General features: G+C 35.5%; 1 protein-coding gene and 1 pseudogene across 1 annotated transcript in view; one reads left to right on the forward strand and one right to left on the reverse strand.

Moving 5' to 3' along the window:
- Window positions 1-21,484, forward strand: part of LOC148955171 (uncharacterized) — a 232,017-nt gene that overhangs the window by 177,260 nt on the left and 33,273 nt on the right. The window lies entirely within an intron of this gene.
- On the reverse strand, window positions 16,457-17,807 carry LOC148955172 (uncharacterized; annotated as a pseudogene).

Raw genomic sequence — 21,484 nt, forward strand, 5'->3', positions numbered from 1 at the left:
ACACTGAAAAACACATCTGGTTTTATTTATGATGCAGATAAAATTATGCGGATATACAACCATCGACCTCATCGATCTCTGTCCAACTCAAGCCCTCGGGAAGTTCATTACAGTGAAAATACATTTGATGCTTTTCCAAAGCAATACTCCAAGGGTGAAAAAGAAAAAAAACGTGAAGAAAAAATTCAATGTTGGTGAAACTGTTCGAATTAATAGAACCACCAATATTTTTGAAAAGGGAATTATTTATGGAGCACCGAACTTTTTAAAGTGTCCAAAATCCTGGACACAGAACCCACGACATATCGACTGCGAGACACCAAAGATAATGAGATTATTGGCGTTTTTTATGAATATTAAATGCAAAAAAATAGAAACAGTAGTTAAATTAATAGAATTGAAAAAATGTTAAAGAGTCGTACTCGTGAGGGCAAGAGAAAGTTTCAAGTTCGCTTGTCAGAATACAAATCAGATTTTGATTCCTAGGTCAGTGCTGAAGACATTAACAATACTCAGTTATTTCTATGTGACTTTCATGTCCAATGTTTCTGATCCTCTCTACAATGACTTGAATAGAACAAGTGATTTTTGGACGAAACTCTCTCCCACCATCAAATTCGATAGGGCGTATGAAGTGGCTCTTGTCGACCGTATTCTCAAAAATACCTACGACATCCTGAGAAAAGATCGTAAATATGATATAAAAATTACATCCTATGATTGGCCGCCACCACCCTCAGGTGATCAAGAACAAATTCAAAAAATCAATTGGATGAATTATCCATATATTGAATTACCCTACGAGGAACTCACCTGTATGAATGATTTATGTCGTTCTATTAATAAAAGAATTTCCGTTCCTAAAAAAGAAGCTTTTCATTTCAACTGTTCAAAGGAGGAGGGTAAGATATATATTAGTACACCTATTGCCGTTGAAAAAGTTATTCTCAATGATAACCTAAAGGATGTTTTTGCCTTGAAGCGCAATATAATTAATGGTAAAAGTGCCGGAAAAAGTAATTTCATTTTTGCTGACTATCTACCTGCTTTCTCCATGGACAGTTGTAAATCTATCTAAGCTTCATTTGACGAAAAATCTAGGTTTGGTAATTCAAACGTTACCGTCCTACGAGCTCTTGAACGAAAAACCAATCAAGAATATATTAACCACTACAATATAAAGCATCTTCAAGATATTCCCATAAACACTCCCTATTTGAAACTCTGTTAGTTAACACTAACAACTGAAGTAGGTGATCCCATAGCAATTTCAAAAGATTTGGCTGTGATTACATGCTATTTTCGTCCCATCGTTCAAGAAAAACAAGATGTCTAATAGAAAAGTGGTATTCACTTGTCCTGATATTGACTTCCATATTATTACTCTTTGACCAAGACAACAGGTAACGGAGTGAAATATTAAAGAGGTCATCCGTAAATGTACGGCCACAGTAATGGCAGGCTGTTTGCCATGTTGTTTTTCTCTGCACTAAATCTGGCTAAAATATTTTGGAACAGCTGTGAGGGATTTCGTGTTTTCTAATCTATACAATTGAAGCTCTGGAAAGAGTTTAAAAAAAAGTGTCTCGGAAATTTTTAGGTCAAAAGCGTAAACCCGTGTCAAGAGACTCAAATAGACTATAACAATTTCAAAGAAGTTAATAAACCATGCAGCACTCATCAGTCTCCACTCATGTCAGAAGCGATGGACATAACCCCGCTTGTCAAAGAAAAAAAGGAAAAAGCCGACCCGTATTGTAAACAGAAGAAGAAGCCCCAGGAAGAGAATTGTTAGATCAAAATTAGATTTCTTCTCTTAAGATGTCCTACCTACCACATAACGATTCTCGACCTTCAATCACCTCATAATTGAATCTATTCAATTCACACAATGTAGATGTGAGTGTCAATTTTGGATACTATGAACAATTTTATCCTCAACAGCCCCTCTCCGATAATAACCACTTTCAAATTTATTCCAATGATGACTACTTTATGGACATGTCTTCAACATTTGTAGTTTACAAATGAAGGTCCAGAAATTCGATAATACAATACCAATTCGGGCCGATGGAATATCCTATGAAAATTGTACATTACATAATCTATTTCGTCAAATCAGTGTCTACATCAATGGCAAGCTGGTGAGCACAAGCAAAAATCTCTCAAATTATACAAGCTATATGCAATTCATGTTGATGACAGCCAAGTCATACAAGGAATTGAGAGGCAGCTCCAACGGATATGAATATATTACTAATACTGATAGTACAGATGCACTTAAAAATGCTACAACTAGCGAATTACATCTAGTTGGAAAAATATATCATGAAATATTTAATATACCCCAATGGCTGCCGCCCAATGTTAAAGTGAATATAAAACTGACGCTTGCACCATCCAATTTCATATTGAGAAAAGAACTTGCTGCTAATCCTGATGTGACTCTCTCCCTCACCTCGGCAATACTTCATGTACGCAAACAACAAGTCATGAGTTCTGTTGCTTTGGCTAGTGGAAAAACTGAGAGCCAATGGAAATAATATTAAACTACTTGTTCCTCATACAATCACCAATCAACGTCATATTGCCATGGGGTCACGCAACTTCACCGACTCATCCTTTATCAATGGCGAAATTCCATCAAAACTCGCTTTAGCATTTGTAAAAAGCGCTAGCGCAATAGGATCGTGGAATGGATGCCCATATAAATTCGAGATGTTTGGACTTTCCTCTCTTGCGTGCAAAGTAAACGGTATCCCACTCTAAAATCTATCTTTTGAAAAAATCCCTTAAAAAATTGTGTGATTTGATCATACAAGCTCAAGATCATGATTCGCAACTAATTAAAAATGGTATAACCGAAGAAACGTTTGCTACAACCTATTGTGCTATTTAACTGGATTTGTCTGGCATACAGGATTTGAGCTTAGTACGTAAGGGGAGTGTGGGTTTAGAGGGTACATTTGATGATCCATTGGCTGAGATTATTGCACTAATCTCACTAAGTCAATATGAGACCTATTGGTAAATCACTCCCGAAGGCAGTGTTCTACTAGACTTGGCGCCATGAACACCAGTCAAATAATCAATGTATTTAATATGGATCCATACATGTCCCAGTACAAATCCTATTGTCTGCCTTCGGACTTTCTTGGAAAAATTCAAAGTGCAAACAATAGCTTAATTATTGTTAATGGAAGTTCGTCGACTGTGCTGACGGGTCATTGGCTTTGCATCTTTCAAACAACGAATACAATTAAATTTGTCGATCCTCTTTGTTTACCCAATTCATTTTACAAACCCCTCATCAAAAACTACATTCAGAGTAGTAGAAAGACTATTATTTGAAATCGGAAATGGATGCAGGATCTAACGACTAACAGTTCTGGCTTTCATGCACTACTATATTGTGTGTCCCGATGTAGCGGCTATACTTACAAGCAGTTTATCCACATTTATGGTGATTATCACCGTCTGAACGACTTTCTAGTGGAATATATCCTCTCAGACCTATGCAATATTGATTTCAGTGCCCTAAGAGTAAAGTGCTTAAAAAATGTTTGTAAATTTGTTTATTAATAAAATGCATATATATATATATATACAACAATGTTTTTAAATCTTCACTTTAGATTTCTTCATCGGTGTATAGGCAACTGTCATGAACCACTAATGTTGGTAAATCATTTGGATTCACTGTATATTGATCTTGATTGACTGCAAAGTCAGGGTCACATTTTGTACAGTACAATGTAACTTCACTCTTGTCATATCTCTTTGTATAGTCAATGATACTATTTGCATTCATATTATGAAATTCACGAGTATCAATCGGTCTATTTGAAGCAATATCACATATAGTGTTTTCAAATGGTGAATCACATTCTGTAACTGCCAAATTAAAATCACTATAGTCATAATATGCAGTTTCGTCACAACGATGACGTAGAAACCAAATTGTCTTATTACCCCAACAGTTGAATTGTAGACCTTACTCTTCTTCCCAGAATAATTGAAATCGATGACGATACCAATTTCGTAGAGATACACTAAAATCACGTTTGGGATTCTTTCCAATCATAGCGAGGTAAATATTCTCCCACTGATCACATTTATCATAGTGACAATTGGAGCACAGATGTCCTCTAGGGCGAGAGTCACAAATCTCTTCAAGACATGAATTACATCCTTTAATTTGTACTGCATAGCCTCTATGTAATTTACAAGGATTACATAATTTACACTTTTCAATATAGTCATCAATAATTGTACAATTTTCACATTGAATCCAACTGCCAAGAGTGTATAAGCACAGAGGACATGTATAGAACATTTTTTTGGGTTTCCGTTGTCAACTCTCTCACAGCTAAAACGAAACTGATCGTCCCTGCCGACGGATAAATTCAGTGAGGGGAATGGGGAGAGGAGTACCTCTGTGACGTCACCTCTGTCGAATGAGGAGCCATCTACATTGAATCCATTGACAATGTTTTCAAAAGTATATCCACGATATGATTCTGCTTTGTTCCAATTAATATATTAATAAATTGAGTATAAACACTTGAGTCACATTTTAAAAGTTTCATACAATAGTCACCTGGGAGAGAATGAGATTTTATTATATTGTAAAGTTTACGAGAGAATATTCTGCGTTTAAAATATAACTCGAGAAAGTAATCATCCAAAATTAAAAGTTTCTCCACAACTACTGGATTCGATCTAACTCTCTCTTTCTCAAATTTATTCCTTTATCATTCCTTTAACTCTGACTGCTGACTCTAGACTGACACAGAATCGTTAGCCCTAACCTGACCAGAAAAGAAAGGGACCATTTTCGATTTCGAAACTATTTTATTGAATAATTACAACAACAATAATACTAAGCATGTACAATTAGCGATATAGTTTATTGTCTTCAGTATGTTTCACTAATGCACTTAATGCAAATTGATGTCTATTCACATGTGCTATATCAACTTTAGCAGTGAAACATAATTGATCCTCCATTTAAAATTTGCTCAACGATATTACATATCTTGTAAATACTCTCATTCCAGACAAAGCCGTGATCCTCTCGTGGTTTCTACCGCAATGCTTGGTGCTCTTGTATTTTTACCATAAACTCCACTACTAACTTCTAAGATAGTAAACAGCCCACTCGTCATCAACACACAAATATATATCTAAATGAGTAAAGTCAAACTGTTCTCACTCCTTTGAATTCTATTCACAGACTAATAGAAACTATAGCAAAAATTATTTCCTTATATTCTCTGCAATCCTCTCCCGCTAATATGTAAGCGATCCATTGATTGGCTTAGAAGGAGATGTAATCTACTCTCTGATTAGTTTAGAAGGAGACACGTGATTTGTTTCCCGTTATCGGATCATAACATTATCCCTAGCGTGCACCTGGACGCACAACAACAACAACAACAACAAATCAATCGACCTTGAAAAAAGAGGTCATTGACCCACTTCGATTACGCAATCAATTTCTCGGAAATCCATTGCCCCTAGGGAGTCTATGCCCATATATGGAGCCCTGCTGGGACTATAAGATAGCTTTCATATATATGTAAGCGATCCATTGATTGGCTTAGAAGGAGATGTAATCTACTCTCTGATTGGTTTAGAAGGAGACACGTGATTTGTTTCCCGTTATCAGATCATAACATTCTCCCTAGCGTGCACCTGGACGCACAACAACAACAACAACAAATAAATTGACCTTGAAAAAAGAGGTCATTGACCCATATCGATTACGCAATCAATTTCTCGCAAATCCATTGCCCCTAGGGAGTCTATGCCCATATATGGAGCCCTGCTGGGACTATAAGATAGCTTTCTACTGAAGCTTTAGGTACCCCGTTTCCCAGGAAAACATCCACTGAATTCCCCCCTAACAGTTAGCACATAACTATTCAATTAGTGTACAACTATTTGGGTGTAAAGAACCGTTCACTTTATAAGGGCTCCATCTGTCGTATTTTGAAAAAACTTCAGCAACTGAAAATTTTGGACGCACGAGTATTTCAGAACACTTTTAAATATTTACCGCGGTCAAGAAATACAGACCTGGCTACACCATACACAACAAGTTGGAAACCCGCGATTACAGAGCGTTTTTATACCATTGTTAAAATATGAAACCTTTTTTTCCCTTAAATTAAAAGCCGCGTCAGAAGATACGGAGAACAGTCCAGCATCCATCTGCCACCTGCTGTCGGTAGATTTGAGTTTAATGGACAATCTGTTATAAAATGGTAGCAAAGGTACTTCCTCTTACAATGGCATTTTGTTTCTCTTTTACGCTGAAAATATTAGTTACTAAAACTAGACTTACAACGAACAATAATCAACTGGTTATTTCACATGTTTCCAATTCTTGAAAAAATCTGAAACTTAAAAAATTCATAGTATAGAGTCAGCTTTAATATTTTTTTTTGGGGGGGGGGAGAAGTGCCAAGTTAAACTTCATGGTCCTTCTGAGAAGTGACATTTGTGACAAGACTACAGCTGTAACCTGCACCGAAAGAACAAGATACTTAAATCACACGATTCATTAGTTTCAGATCTCCCTATTCTCCAAACCAGCTCTAACCTGCACTGGTGTACAATGCAGTTGTATCTTGTACAAAAAGAACAAGACACATTCTTCACACGATTAATTAGTTTAAGATCTCCTTATTCTCCATACCAGCTATAGCCTGAACCTTTAACCTCCACCGGTGTAGAGTGAAGTTTTAACTTGCACAAAAAAACAAGATAATTGTATCCCAAGATTCAGTAGCTTCAGATCTCCCTATTTTCCAAACCAGCTCTAGCCTGCACCAGTAACCTGCACCGGTCCAGTGCAATTGTAACCTGCACAAAAAAACAAGATACTTAAATCACAGGATTCATTAGTTTCAGATCTCCCTATTCTCCAAAACAGCTCTAACCTGCACCTGTAACCTGCACCGATGTACAGTGCAGTTGTATCTTATACCAAAAGAACAAAACACTTAAATCACAAGACTCATTAGTTTCAGATTTCCCTATTCTCCATACCAGCTCTAGCCTGCACCTGTAACCTGCACCGTTGTAGAGTGCAGTTGTAACCGACACAAAAAAACAAGATACTTAAATCACAAGATACAGTATTTTCATATCTCAATAGTATCAAAACAAGCTCGAGCATTCACATATAACCGGCACCGGTTTACAGTGCATTTTTAAGCTGCACAAAAAAAACAAGATAATAAAAACACACGATTCATTTGTTCAAGATCTCCCTAGTCTCCAAACCCGTTCCAGCCTGCACCTGTAACCTGTACCGTTGTACAGTGCAGTTGTAACCTGCAAAAAAAATCAACAGAAATAAATCACAAGTTTCATTATATTCAGAGCTCCCTATTCTCCAAACCAGCTATAGCCTACACATGTAACCTTCACATGTCCAGAGCAGTTGTAACCTGCAAAAAAGAACAATATTATGAATTCACACTATTAATTAGTTTCATATTACCATATTCTACAAAACTGATAGAGCCTGATCAGGTACCCTTTTGTGGTGTACAGATATTAGTTATCCTGTACCAAAAGAACAAGACACTAAATAACAACGATTAAGATGTTTATTATAAAAATCTTAACACACAAACCTCTAGCCTGCCCCTTAAAAATGGACCGGTGTACAGTGCAGATTTAACCTGTACAAAAAACAAGACACTTAAATCACACGATTCATTAGTTTCAGATCTCCCTATTCTCCAAACCAGCTCTAGCCTGCACCTGTAACCTGCACCGGTGTAGAGGTCAGTTGTAACCTGCACAAAAAAACAAGATACTTACATCCCACGATTCAGTAGTTTCAGATCACCCTATTCTCCAAACCAGCTCTAGCCTGCACCTGTAACCTGCACCGGTGTACAGTGCAGTTGTAACCTGCACAAAAAAACAAGATATTTAAATCACACGATTCATTAGTTTCAGATCTCCCTATTCTCCAAACCAGCTCTAGCCTGCACCTGTAACCTGCACTGGTGTACAGTGCAGTTGTAACCTGCACAAAAAACAAGATACTTAAATCACACGACTCATTAGATTCAGATCTCCCTATTCTCCAAACCAGCTCTAGCCTGCACCTGTAACCTGCACCGGTGCAGTGCAGTTGTAACCTGCACAAAAAAACAAGATACTTACATCAAACTAGTAATTATTATCAGATATCCCTCATCTACAAACCAGCTCTAGCCAGCCCCTTTAACCTTCACCGGTTAAGAGAACATGTAACCTGCCCAAAAGAAAAAGATATTTAACTCACAGGATTCATAAGTTTCAGATCACCCTCTTCTCCATAACTGCTCTAATCTGAACCTTTAACTTGCACTTGTGCAGCGCAGTTTTATCTTGGAACAAAAGAACAAGACACTTAAATCACAAGATGAATTAGTTTCAGATCTCCTTATTCTCCAAACCAGCTCTAGCGCTCACCTGTAACCTGCACCGGTGTACAGTGCAGTTGTAACCTGCACAAAAAAAACAAGATACTTACCTCACAGGATTCATTAGTTTCAGATTACCCTCTTCACCAAAACTGCTCTAATCAGAACCTTTAACTTGCACTGGTGCAACGCAGTTTTATCTTGTACCAAAAAAGCAAGACACTTAAATCACAAGATTCATTAGTTTCAGATCTCCCTATTCTCCAAACCAGCTATAGCCTGCACCTGTAACCTGCACCGGTGTAGAGTGCAGTTGTAACCTGCACAAAAAAAACAAGATACTTAAATCACAGGATTCATTAGTTTCAGATCTCCCTATTCTCCAAAACAGCTCTAATCTGACCCTTTAACTTGCAGTGGTGCAATGCATTTGTATCTTATACAAAAAGAGCAAGACACTTAATTCAAAAGAGTAATTAGTTTCAGATCTCCCTATTCTCCATACCTGCTATAGCCTGAACCTTTAACATGCACCGGTTTACAGTGCAGTTGTAACCTGAACAAAAAAAAACAAGATAATTAAATCACACGATTCATTAGTTTCAGATACACCTATTCTCCAAACCAAAAATATGATGTTACTTAGACAGTTAGACTCACTATCTCCTAATGATAGTGATTTAAAATTGCTTTTAAAATATGCAAATTTGATTTTTCAATGAACTTTAGCAATCCCCAAAAAATGTGGTGCGAACTTTTGAAATGTAACTGTGTGGAAAAACCTGAATCGCTGCTACCGAATGACAGCAGAGCCTAATTTCGTCAAAATCCTGGGGGAGGCGAAGTTGGGGCCAATTTGTCCTAAGTCAAGTGAAGATGACCAAGTGAAAAACGAATATACTAGGGAAAATTGATCTGTTTCTGTGGATGATTGAATTATGTAGGCCTATCTTAGTTTTGACAAGATTTCTGAAGAGACTAAATTCCAGCTGAGGGAGGAGGGGGCCCTGCCCTATAGAAAACCACGCCCCTGAATGACAGTAAGTGACGTCTCAGGTTGAACCATTTAAGACCGTAGAACTGCAGATAAATAACACTATAAAAAGAACTTGCGCAGGGAGCATAAGCAATAGTCATAGAAAGAAGAAAAAAACGTACAAAATAAACAAGGTGAAATCACACCTTAGATGCTTACAGATGTGATGGCCCTTGGTTCAACCCCTCCTCATAAGTTCAAAATATTTGAGATTTTAGGAAAAAAGGCAAATTGTATTACAAAATATTATAGTGTTAACTTAATCTGCCTTTTTTGTTATTCATTCCCCCTCTCTCTCTCTAGTGGATGTGCCTTTCATGCAACACTAAAATCATAGAAAAATAAAGAAGACAGGATAATACTATTAGGATATTTCCTTAGGAGACTACTTAAGGCTCCTGCTGGTGGTCCAGCGTAGAGAGCAGGGTTGCCAACTTTTTGGTCGATGAATATGTCCCTTGAGCATCCAATAATGTGTCCTTTTCAGACAAATTATGTCCATATTTTGTCTATAATATGTCCATAATATGTCCATCTTGAAATATCAGAAACTGGTTTTTTACGACTTGTGAACCTCCTTCAAAGTGGTCAGTTAACAACGAATATAATGAAAACAAAAATGATTCATTTAGTACATCCATACCAAATGAACTAGTGCGAAAGCAAAACAGTCATAAAAACAAGTAAACAATAAAAAACTAATTGTCGGAGCTTAAGGCTCAAATTCCTACGAGAGTGCCATTCGACAGGTATGGTCGGCTTCAGGGTCAGCATTTTGACTTCTTTTGGTAGCTTTTTGCAAATCAGAGTATTTCTTGCGCATGTCATAAGGTAAAATTCAGGATTCAAGCGACGTTGCGGAGCGCTAGGTAAGCTGGATTGCCCTTCAATCAGGAGGGTGACATCCCCAAAGGCATAATTACTGGACCTTTGAACAATGCTGAACAAAAGACATGTCAACAAATTCTGATTGAATTCTGGTTTTCGGAACTGATGAGTGCAGGGGGAAGGGTTGCCCTCAAATCACTTTTGACTCTTATAAAGGGCGCTTAACTTCAATCAAATGAGTGAGCCCCATCTGAAGTTTATACGACTACCCATTCCATAAAACCTTATATGCCTCTGGGGCATAACTTACAACCCTTGTCCCAGGGCTCTTAGGGGTTGTGTAAACGCTGAGGACATTGTTATATGTTTTTTTTTTACCATTTTTTTTAACAAATTACTATCTCAAAATTTCTGCTGGATGCATCTAGGGAAAAGAAGACGGGGGCGGAGGGGGGGCTGGTTTGCCTCTGACCACTTCTGATTCTTAAAACTAGCACTAGAAGATCTGATTTTCAATACAGTGAGTCCCCTCTAAAGTTTGTAAAACCAACCCTTCCATAGAAATCTTATATGTTAATAATGGGGAACTAGTATAACTCGTAACCCTTGCCCTAAAATCTTTTTTTTTTCATCCACAAAAATATAATTACTGGAACTTTTAATATGCTGAACATAATGACAATCTCAAAATTTTGATTGGACATGTTTGGGGAAATGAAGGGCTTGGGGGGGGGGGGGCTTTTCACCTTCCAATCATTTATGATTCTTATTAGAACTTTCAATTTCCAATCCAGCCACTTTCGAAGTTTCAACGACTACCCTTCCTACACGATGTGCCTTGGTCAAAAGTAAACAATATAATTTGTAACCTTATCTCTCTTTCATTCAATAAATAAAAAAAACAAGTTTTTTCTACTTGAAGTAAGAAGCAACATTAAAACTTAAGACAATCAAAAATTATTTCCATATATTAGGTTAGCTGCCTTTTCCTCGATACCCGTCTCTTCACGCTAAAATCTTTTCAAGAACTTTAAAAAAAAGTTTTGATTCAATTACTCGGTCCTTGTGTTTCAAGAATCGTTCTTAAAAAAAAAATAGACTAAAGGTCGAATATTAGCGTAGAGAGTGGGGTATTGAGGAGGGAGTAGGCCCTGTCATATATGGAATAATTTCTCTACGTTTTAAGTTCTAATGTCACTCCTTACTTTCAGTAGAAAAAACAAGTTTCTGTATTCATTTATGATCGATTTTCAGATAATCCTAAGAAATCTACCCCCTCTGTGGAAAATTTCCCCACAAAAAATTCGTCTATATAAAGTTCCTCCCATGTAAAATTCTTCCGCTGGAAAATTACCCCTGGACAATTCCATCCCTGCTGCGAATCCTACCCAGAAAATTTTTTGCTTACGATTCTGCCTGAAAAATAATCCTTACCATACTTTTATTTGAAGAAAGACTTGCATTCATTTAGTTTCTGATCCTGTTTAAGGTCATTGGGGAATATCCATATTTGGAAAAAAAACCTCAACCTGGAAATTTTATCCCCCAGAAATTTTCCATGGAGAATTCTTCCTGGTGATAATTCCCCCATAGAAATTTCCCCCGTGGAAAATCCCCCCCCCCAAAAAAAAGATCATAAATAAAATAATCTAAAAAAATAAGATCCCAAAAGAATTCAAACTCCGCTGAAAACTTCCCCCTGAGATTTCCCTCAAAGTGTCTCCACATGTACAATGGGATCAACAACGAGAAAAAGGACAAATAACGCACATTCTGTATAGAAATTCTGGTAAATTCTCCCATGTAAAATTTCCCCTGAAAAGTTCACCCCCAGAAACTTACATCCCAATGAGAAATTCTCCCCATAGAAAATCCATCCCCAGAAGATCTCCTTCCTCCCTTGGAAAATGTCGGTATTGTAAAAGGGGGAGGGTCTTGTCATGGTGATGACTCCATGCCCAACTCAGCCATGAGACCCGAGTACCCCTAATTAAGCCTCAATAGACGAAATGTACCAAGTGAGAGAGATATCATGATAAAATTCTGATCATCGAAAATAAATATAAAAGACAACACATGTATAAGAAAAACTAAGATTTTATTATTAAAGAAGAGAACTTTTTAATTAATAGTTATTTCATAATAACTCAATGTTCAGTATTTATTATTCATAGTCGCAGATCAATTCTTGTTTTATAATTGCAGGAAGCAAATTTTATCAGTATTTATAGAAAGCACGCATGATAACTAGTATATTAAAACTAATATGTTCATGATGACTGTAACTTTATAATAATCTTGAAGAGTGGGGTATATATATACATATATCCATTTACTAAGATTTTAACATAATAAAATTAAGAAATAGCAAGGAACATATTAGACTTACATTCTATATGCATAAACAAGCTTCCGCAAAGCCAAAAACCCAACTGACTTCTCTCGTCAGTCTCACCCTATATAAAAGGATATATTCTGTCAAACAAACGTATCTAAATTCAATCCTTCTTAGAAAGGGTTTGTATTGCAAAATAAGGAAATTGTGTTAAAAAGGGAAAGGGTTACAAAATTAGTTCATCAGAAATATACCCTGAAAGGACATTGGCTTAAGCCAGATTCTACTAAATTCGTAGCAACTTGATATTAATTCTAAAATTAAAAAGGACACTTCTTACAAATCCGACCTTGTAATATAAGCTTGCGTAAAAGTTTTTAAAGTTATTATTATGCTGATATCTTCGAATAACTATAGAAAACTATTATAGTCGTCCCACTCAATTGCGCTGGCCTTTACAAGGATAAATCATGAGACAAGAAAACACAGAAACACAGAATTAAAAACATAATTAGTATACAGCAATAGAAAATCAATTGAATTTTAGACTGCAACGCTATTGAATGAATAAGTGACCAAGAAAATTGTAAGACTATTAATAGACAGAAGATTATCAGCAGAAGGTAGCTTCTGTTCGCTAGCCTTTAATTATTTAATATTATTTTATCATTTACGGTACTTGGTATATTTTCCTCATATCTGCGATCGTGCCTTATCGTGTCATTAAGTAACTCAGAACCTTTTTACAACACGATTTACTATTTTTTTTTCAAGCCCATTGAACATAATAAAGAAAACGAACGACTATCATTTTTCTTATAAATAAAAGGCTCTAGATGGTCAAATATAATTTAGAGCTAAGTATTCTTCTTATTAATTTATATATATATTTTTTTTCTATTAATTATTACATACATTATTGTTATATTAATTGGTGCTTAAAAGTTAATAGAAACTCAGTAACTAGGGAAGAATCACCCATAACCCAAACATCAAGCTAAAACATAACCAAACCATCTATCACAACTAAATCCGTCACCGTCTTTCTAAGTTAAGTACTAACTATATCAATTCCGTTGGGGCTAAGGGCAAAATAAGAAAGCAAAAAAAGATCAATTCTAATGAATTGCAATTTTGCATTTTCATTCAGTGACCATTGTACTCAGTTGACCAGTTCACTCTTAATTTGGAGTCAAACTTCTGGTCTTATGAATTTGTGGTTCCCTAATAATATTGGAATCCTTTTGCTACAATAGCATAATTAACTAAATTAACTGATCCGTCAATTCCCCAAACAAAAATGCAATTTAGTCATTTACTTTTTTTTCTCAGAGGTTTAAATAAATGTATACATATGCAAATATTTTTTTTTCTTTTTGTGTTTATTATTTACTCGGTACACAATTCAAAATTAACAACAAATTCCATAATAACGAAGGCCTTATTTTCAAAAACAAACTGCCGAGTTTTCTCAACGTTCTCTCGTAGCCATTTTGACTACTGAACAATAAATAATCATGAAATAATTTTAAGTTGCCTGGAATCATCACTCTAGGCAAAACTTATCCAAATAGATGGTTAAGAGCGCGCTTTTTGGTTTAGCCTAAAATGGTTATTCGGAGCATACTTTATTCTATACAGAACGCCATCAATTGAAATTAACTTTAAATAACAAGAATAAACCACCAAGAGACTTTATCATATACCATATTCTTTTCTCAATATCTATATCATCAAAATTAAAACTGTGGTAGACACTCTGCACACCGCAGATTGGCCAATCTTTCTGGTTCCCTGGTTCACACCAGGAGTGTGGGGTCAGTATCAACTTGTGACCTAGCGGGCTTATCAAATATGGAGCTCCTCTTTTCAGCACGGTTGTCTTTTGACACATCCGGCTCTTTCAATAAATCAATATTAAGTCTCGTCTCGGGATCCCGTAATTGTCCGTGGTTTAATTCCTCAGCTTGCAGACCTAAGTAATCTACATTAGGATTACTAATAAAAAAAATGCCCACTGCTAAAATTTCTAGTTCGTTAAGAACCGGATATAAGGTCTGACTGCTGTCTATTATCTCTCGACTTGGCCTCGATAAAATATTAAGTATCATCTTAATCTCAGGAATATGTTTCATGCGTATATAAAGGATTATCCACAATAAGTAATGATATCGGGTACATGTTTCTAGAGAGATCCCGATGTTTACATAAATATTTAAATTTCTTAGCATCCGCATAAATATTACACAATCTTCTCCAAATACTGAATCTGAGAGCTCTTCAGAGTTTTATATAAGCCATATGGCTCCCTAACGATAGAAGACTGCTTGGAAAATGGTTTAGAGAAAACTCTACTAAAAAGAAAAAAACACGACTCCCATCCTTCCGTCATCCCTTTCATGTTAAGAACAGCCCCGGCTCCATTTTCAGAGGAGTCAACAAATAATTTAAAATAGGAATATATTCAGGCCGTTCTGTTCTTCTATAGCAACCAAATTGGATACTTGAGGTCTAATTTTGTCAGGCGACACGATATATCTTAATACTGGAATAGGTTCTTTAAAACTTATGATTTAGAAGCTAATAACTAATTGTTGTGAGTTTTTAAACGCCTGAAAAATATCTTGACATGAAATAAACGCTCATTAGGTTAGGTTTTATTTAATAAATATATGAAAAAAAAATTGAAAATGAAGGAATGGTAACTTTCTGGAAATAGTTTATCCATGAAGCTAGCGAAAGCTTTTGGCCCAAATACACTTCCCTTTGGTATTCTTGTGTAGCAATGGCTGCGGCCAGTTAAAGGTGATAAAGACGAAAAGAAGTTTTGGTACCTTTCATCAATGGAAATTTGAAAAAACCCACTGCGCATGTCAAATTCACTATAGAACGTTCCTTTCGACAAATTTTGTAAAATGTCAGAAGTTCGAGGAATTAGGAAGGCTGTGTCTTTCATGTTATTATTAACTGCAGGTAAATTAATTAGAAATCTAGTATTTTTTCTGTTAAGAGCCTCATTTTTACTGACAGAATGTTTCCTTATAAGGAAAAGAGGAGAAGGGAAAGAAGATGTCCTTTCCTCTACTATGCCGGATTTCAGCATAGCTTATATATGTTCCTCTAGCACTAAACCATTTAATGAGGGATTCTAAACTGCTTAGGTAGTTTGAAATCTGTTTCAAGTGGTATATCAGGTTGAAAAACCATTAAATCATCTTTACATACATCATACGCATGTTTAGAAAACCAACCTTTATTAGCTAAGAGCAATTGAATTAACTCTTGGAAAACTACTTTGGGTACAGTAGAAAGATCAAACTTAGAAAGAAATTCTTCATCCTCCTAAGTAGCCTCCTGATTGTCCTCAACTGACTTTACCTCATCAGAAGTTTCTAAAAATGCTACTAAATGTTCTTTGGGCACACGCGAAAAGTTTGCTATTTCTGTGTAATGTTTTAGCTCCAAAGTACCCTCAGAGTCATTAAAAATAAGAAAATATGTATTATGTCCCTGAACAGTACCTAAATAATCATGTAAAATTTTTCATAATCTGGCTTAGGACTAATAATTAAGTTATCGCCATCAATAATTGAAATGTTTTCTGCAGTAATCAGCTTACAATCTATACTTTTAAATGTTCCAGGGTCAACTCGTGTGTCAGACCTCACTACTACACTCCCGCATACGAGTGCATCATTATAACACACTTGATTTTTTACCCTGATTCTAAATTCTAAGTTCCATTTACAAAAGTGCAAGGAACTGTCCAATTCTTGCATAATATTAAACGCTAAAAGTACATCGAACGGCAAATTATCAACTACCAACAAATCCCAGTAACGATTAACTGTCATATTTGTACCAGGTAATATCAATGTTAACCTTGCAATGCCCACTACAGGTAATTGATGTCCTGAAAGTGATTTAATCACAGTATTTGTAGGTTTTAGAGGTTCTCTATTACGCTGAGACAAGGAATCAAAGAAGGCTTTCGAAATGAGAGACTTCTCTGAACCACAGTCCAAAAAGGAGTCACATTCCACATTATAAATTGAAACCTTATTAAAAAGCGGAAAAGAGTTCCTATTACTATTAGAAAAGTTTAAAAAACAAGGTTTATGAAGAGATTTTGAATCATCAAAAGCCAAAATAGACTCTTCCGTACTAATTAGCCCTTTTAGTTTCCCTGTTCTGTGTTTTCAGCCTGAATAGCCTGTCGGCCTTTTTTTACGATTTCACAGTTATAAGTGTGATGATTATCTGTTTTACATATAACACAGAAAACACTTATTCTTGGTTGTATATCAGGATTGTTACTATCGGAAGTTGAAGCATTAGCATTAGTTGTCTGGATTGGAATCGGACTAGCGCCTTGGTATCCATGAGTACTTTCTTGAGAATTAAACGAGTTATAAAAATTTCCCCGTCTAGAGTACCCAGATTAATTCGGACCTCGATTACCTCGGTTACTATAAGAAGACCGAAAATTCCTGGAATTTATTCCTCTGAAATTACCCCGGTGGGTGGGATCGACATATGAATCATTATTAGGAGGAATATAGCCCCCACGACCTCTGTGAAAGTTGGCCCTATTATTCAAAAACCGTCCTCTTCTTGGCTCATAACGAGAACCTCGGCTACTTAAATGATCAGAGGGTATCGACACCGCCGCTGATAAGGAGGCCATCCCTGAATAAATTCCGTTAATTTCTTCATACAATTTCGCCTTTTGGAATACTTCTGCAATATTTGCACATAACCCTTTTTCACGAATGAATCTCCTGATATTCTCATGTAATCATTGTTCACAGGCCTGTTATTTAAATAAATCAATACCTGAAAGGAGGCATGCACTCCCCGGAACATTTTTAACTAAAGAAGAGTAGCTCTCAAATTCCGCATTAATACGCACAAAAAAAATCCTACGACCCGCTCATTATTTTCATGTCTAACTTGCATAATATGTTAAATGTTTTCGGTCGGTGAAATTTTATTAATAAAAGCAGAACACAGGGATTCCTTTTAGCCAAGAAAAATGTGTAGCGGTCACATATTGTTCTAAATACAAGCTATACGGTTCATCAGACATTAAGGAAGCGTACCTCTCGATCATAACTGATTCTTCTAATCCTATTAATGTACAAACTCTCTGAAGATATTTAACCCAACTAGACATTTGTTATGGGTAACACAAAACTTAAAAAATACTATATATTTGGAATCAGCCCAATAAGCTAATTTTTTGGTACATCTATTGATACCAAAATTGATTGCAGATCATCAAGAATCTAATTTTTTCTTTTGCTAACTTTTCATTTTCAGTTAATAATACTTGATAAATAGATAGATGTTTTGCCTAACTACTGGAAGTCGGAAGCCATTGTTAACAAAAAAAAGTTGCCTGCTTGCCGAAGAATACAAACTTGTAAAGAATTTCAAGAGTATTTGCAGATAATTGTTTGCGGGATAGAGCAAGCAACTCCGAAAAATAATAACGTTTGTAAAAAAAAATAACGTTTGTAAAAATTAGTAGAAAATAAGTAGTTAAGTAAATTTAGTGCTAGCCAAGCATAGTTTTATACTGATTTCGTGAAAAATTACATTTTTTTTTACAAAAATATGTCTTCAGCGGGGAAATATTCTATTTTATGTCATGAATTTGTAAAATATGTCCCTTTTATGTCCAAAATTTCTAAAATATTTCACTTTTTTGCCCTATTATGTCATTGTGTCCCGGCACACAGGAATATGTCCATTGGACATTAAATATGTCCAGTTGGCAACGCTGTCAGGGTTGCCAACTTGTTGGTCCATATTGCGTAATATGCCTTACCACGGGCCAGGCATCTATATATTTGAACCCTAGGCCTGAGGCATGGATATGTGTGTAAGTTTTCAACGAATTGGGGTTACCAGGGTCATTTGCAAAGAGGTATCATTTCTATAGAAGCTATAGTAATTTGAAATATCATATGGAATTTGCTTGAAGGTATATACTGTGCTTACGTGCCCGTACCAAACAGGTTGGGTATAATCTGTTCTGGTTCAATTTTCTTCTGGCAAGATTAACTGAATTTCTATTTCATGATATACAAGTTTTTTTTAGGTTAAATCCGTGTGGGAAACACCAGTGTATCTTTTTAGTTTTATTTACAATTCATATTAGTAAGAGAATTGAATTCAAAGAGAATAGTTTTTATTTGCAAGGATATTAGTAGAAGAAAAAACTGAGTGGTGCATTTACATTATTGGAGATTAATGATGGAGCTAGCAACAGTGATGTAATTACTTCTTTAGTTTACGAGATTTGCAAATTTTTTGCGAAGAGGTATTAGCGTAAAGGTATTGCGATGGTTAAGAATGCCTCACGGGTAATTAAAGAATGGGGTGTTTACATCAGATACTTAATAGATTTGACGCTTACAAGAGACATTGCTAGAGTCAAATATATTTGGTGTTGGTGATATTATGACCCTCCAAGTCCCCTGGGGAAAGGGCTGCACAGTGTATCGGTATCGGACGTATTGTTTTTGGGCGTATTGGTATCGCAGGTATCTATACAGATTTTTAGTAGCTAGTATAAAATATATTACTCATATCTACGTTCTTCCTATAAATTTAACCATCAGCAACTTCAAAACGGCACTAAAAACGGCACTTTTGGTGCAATGTCTCAAGTGGAAAAGCTGGGGCTAGTGGACTACCAGCACTTTTAGATTGACGTTTAATGGGTCATTCTAAAGCTAATGCTAGTATCTACGTTATGTTTTATCATTTCTACCATCACTTAAAAAAATACTTTTTATTTCACTTATTAATTATATTAAATAAAAAAAACAAGTTTTTTTTCAATTAAAGACAGTGACGAGAGTAAAACTTAATCTGAAAATAAATTATTCCGTATATGATAGGGGGTGTCCCCTCCTCACCGCCTCGCGCGTTAGGCGACAGTTTTTTATGGTTTAAAAAAAAAAGAGTCGTGAGAAAGTCAAACTTTTTCGTAAAAAGCGAGGGGTTGTGGCGGGGCCAGCCCCTTTCATTTACAGACTAATTTATTTTCGTTTTAAGTTTTAACGTCGTTCCTTACTTTAAGTTTAAAAAAAACTTGTTTTTCTTTATTTAATTTTTGATTGTTTTTGAATTAATGCAGGTTTTTATTTTGGCTCACCGTGCTTGAATAATTAAAACAAAATTGGCATATTAATTTTACTTTTATTTGCTTAAATGGCTTCCTCGGAACTTGTTTAATTTCATTTACGAACGTTTTTATTACTAATAAATATACGTAACTTACGAATTAACTTACGTAATGAACTTATATATTTATAGATTTTTAATAGGTATATTAGGGGGTTCACCCTTAGTCAATACCTTGCTTTTTAAACTAAAGTTCGAGTTTTTTTCCAATTCTGTAAAAATGACCCCAGAATCACAAAGGCTTTTAATTATAATAAATAGATCTTATTAAATTAGTAAAAAATATTTGGATTAAAGAGCTTGTTTTTCACTAAGAAGTGAATTAAATCATTAGCGTTGTTATTTGTTTTTTTTTTCAGGGGTGACTGTATCGACCCAGAGGTCAAAGAATATTGAGAGGCCTCTTTCAAATAGAAATTAAAAGTTCTAGTGTCCTTTTTAAGTGACCTAAGGATATGGACGGCAACTAAGCCCCCTCCTAGGATCATTTTTTCCCAAAGTCACATAATTAAAAGTTTGAAATTGCCATATTTATTAAAAAAATTCTAATAACTATGTCTTTGAGGATGATTTAATTCCTCACATGCCCGGGGGGAGGACTGCAATTTTTTACCTTGACCCTGGTTTGGAATCTAAATGTGGTTTTGGGTGATTATCCCGCGTTGTTCTTTTTGTTGGGGGGGCGAGGGAGGGTTGGGGGGGGAGGGCGGGAATGGGGCTGGTATCACTCTTGAGGAAATTGTAATGGGGGAAGAGAAATGTTCTAGTGAGGTGATGTCAGATGTAATAACACTATTTAAAAAAGATAAGAAACTAAAATTTAAACTATAATTTAAAATAGAAATTTGTTTAAATAAATAAAACTTTCGATTCACAGTTCTTCAAATGAAATTAAGGAGCACCTTTAAAACTTAAAAAGAACATACATTTATTCGTATATGAGGGGGGTTGCCCATGTGTTAAGAGATCACTCTTTAGACTAAAGCTTGTTTATTGCTATCTAATGAGCAATTTATTCTAATTAAGCAACTTTTTTGAGTCAGGGGTCATTTTTAAAGAACTGGAACAAAATATGAACCTAGTTTGAAAGGTGGGCTCTTGAGGAGGAGGAAACACCCCTAATATACTTAATAGTTCTGCTTCATTTTAGGTTTTAGCGTTTCTCCATACTTTCAGTTGAACATGGTTTTTGAATATTTATAATAAACTATAACAGAGAGTACTACAAAAATCCGACTCAACTTTAGAGGGAAACTTTATATGTAAAAGAGGGGTTATTTTTTCCTTACTAAATTTTTATTCTTTTTTTTTTTTTAAGGAGTAAGTTTATTAATGAAATTAATCACCCCCTTAGAAATGACTGAGATGGACCGATACCAAATCTATGCAAGCTACCAATATACACGGAGAAAATATCCATCTAAACATTGACAATGATTTAAGTGAAACATGAAAACAGTTAAGGACACTTCTAAAAACACAGAAAAAGGACAAACATAGTCCTCTGTATAATGATAGAGATGTGAGACGCTTTTGTCTATGAAATCATGCAATGAAATACCCTGTGATATCGTTATACCCCGTGATATCGTTATGCTAAGCATTCCAAAACACGAAAATGCTTCAGTGACCAAAGAGATTTTTTTTTTTAATGTT

This window comes from Artemia sp. Qi Xiang Cuo, chromosome 2, assembly GCF_049724085.1.
Source record: "Artemia sp. Qi Xiang Cuo chromosome 2, ASM4972408v1, whole genome shotgun sequence".
Classification (NCBI taxonomy): Eukaryota; Metazoa; Arthropoda; class Branchiopoda; order Anostraca; family Artemiidae; genus Artemia; species Artemia sp. Qi Xiang Cuo.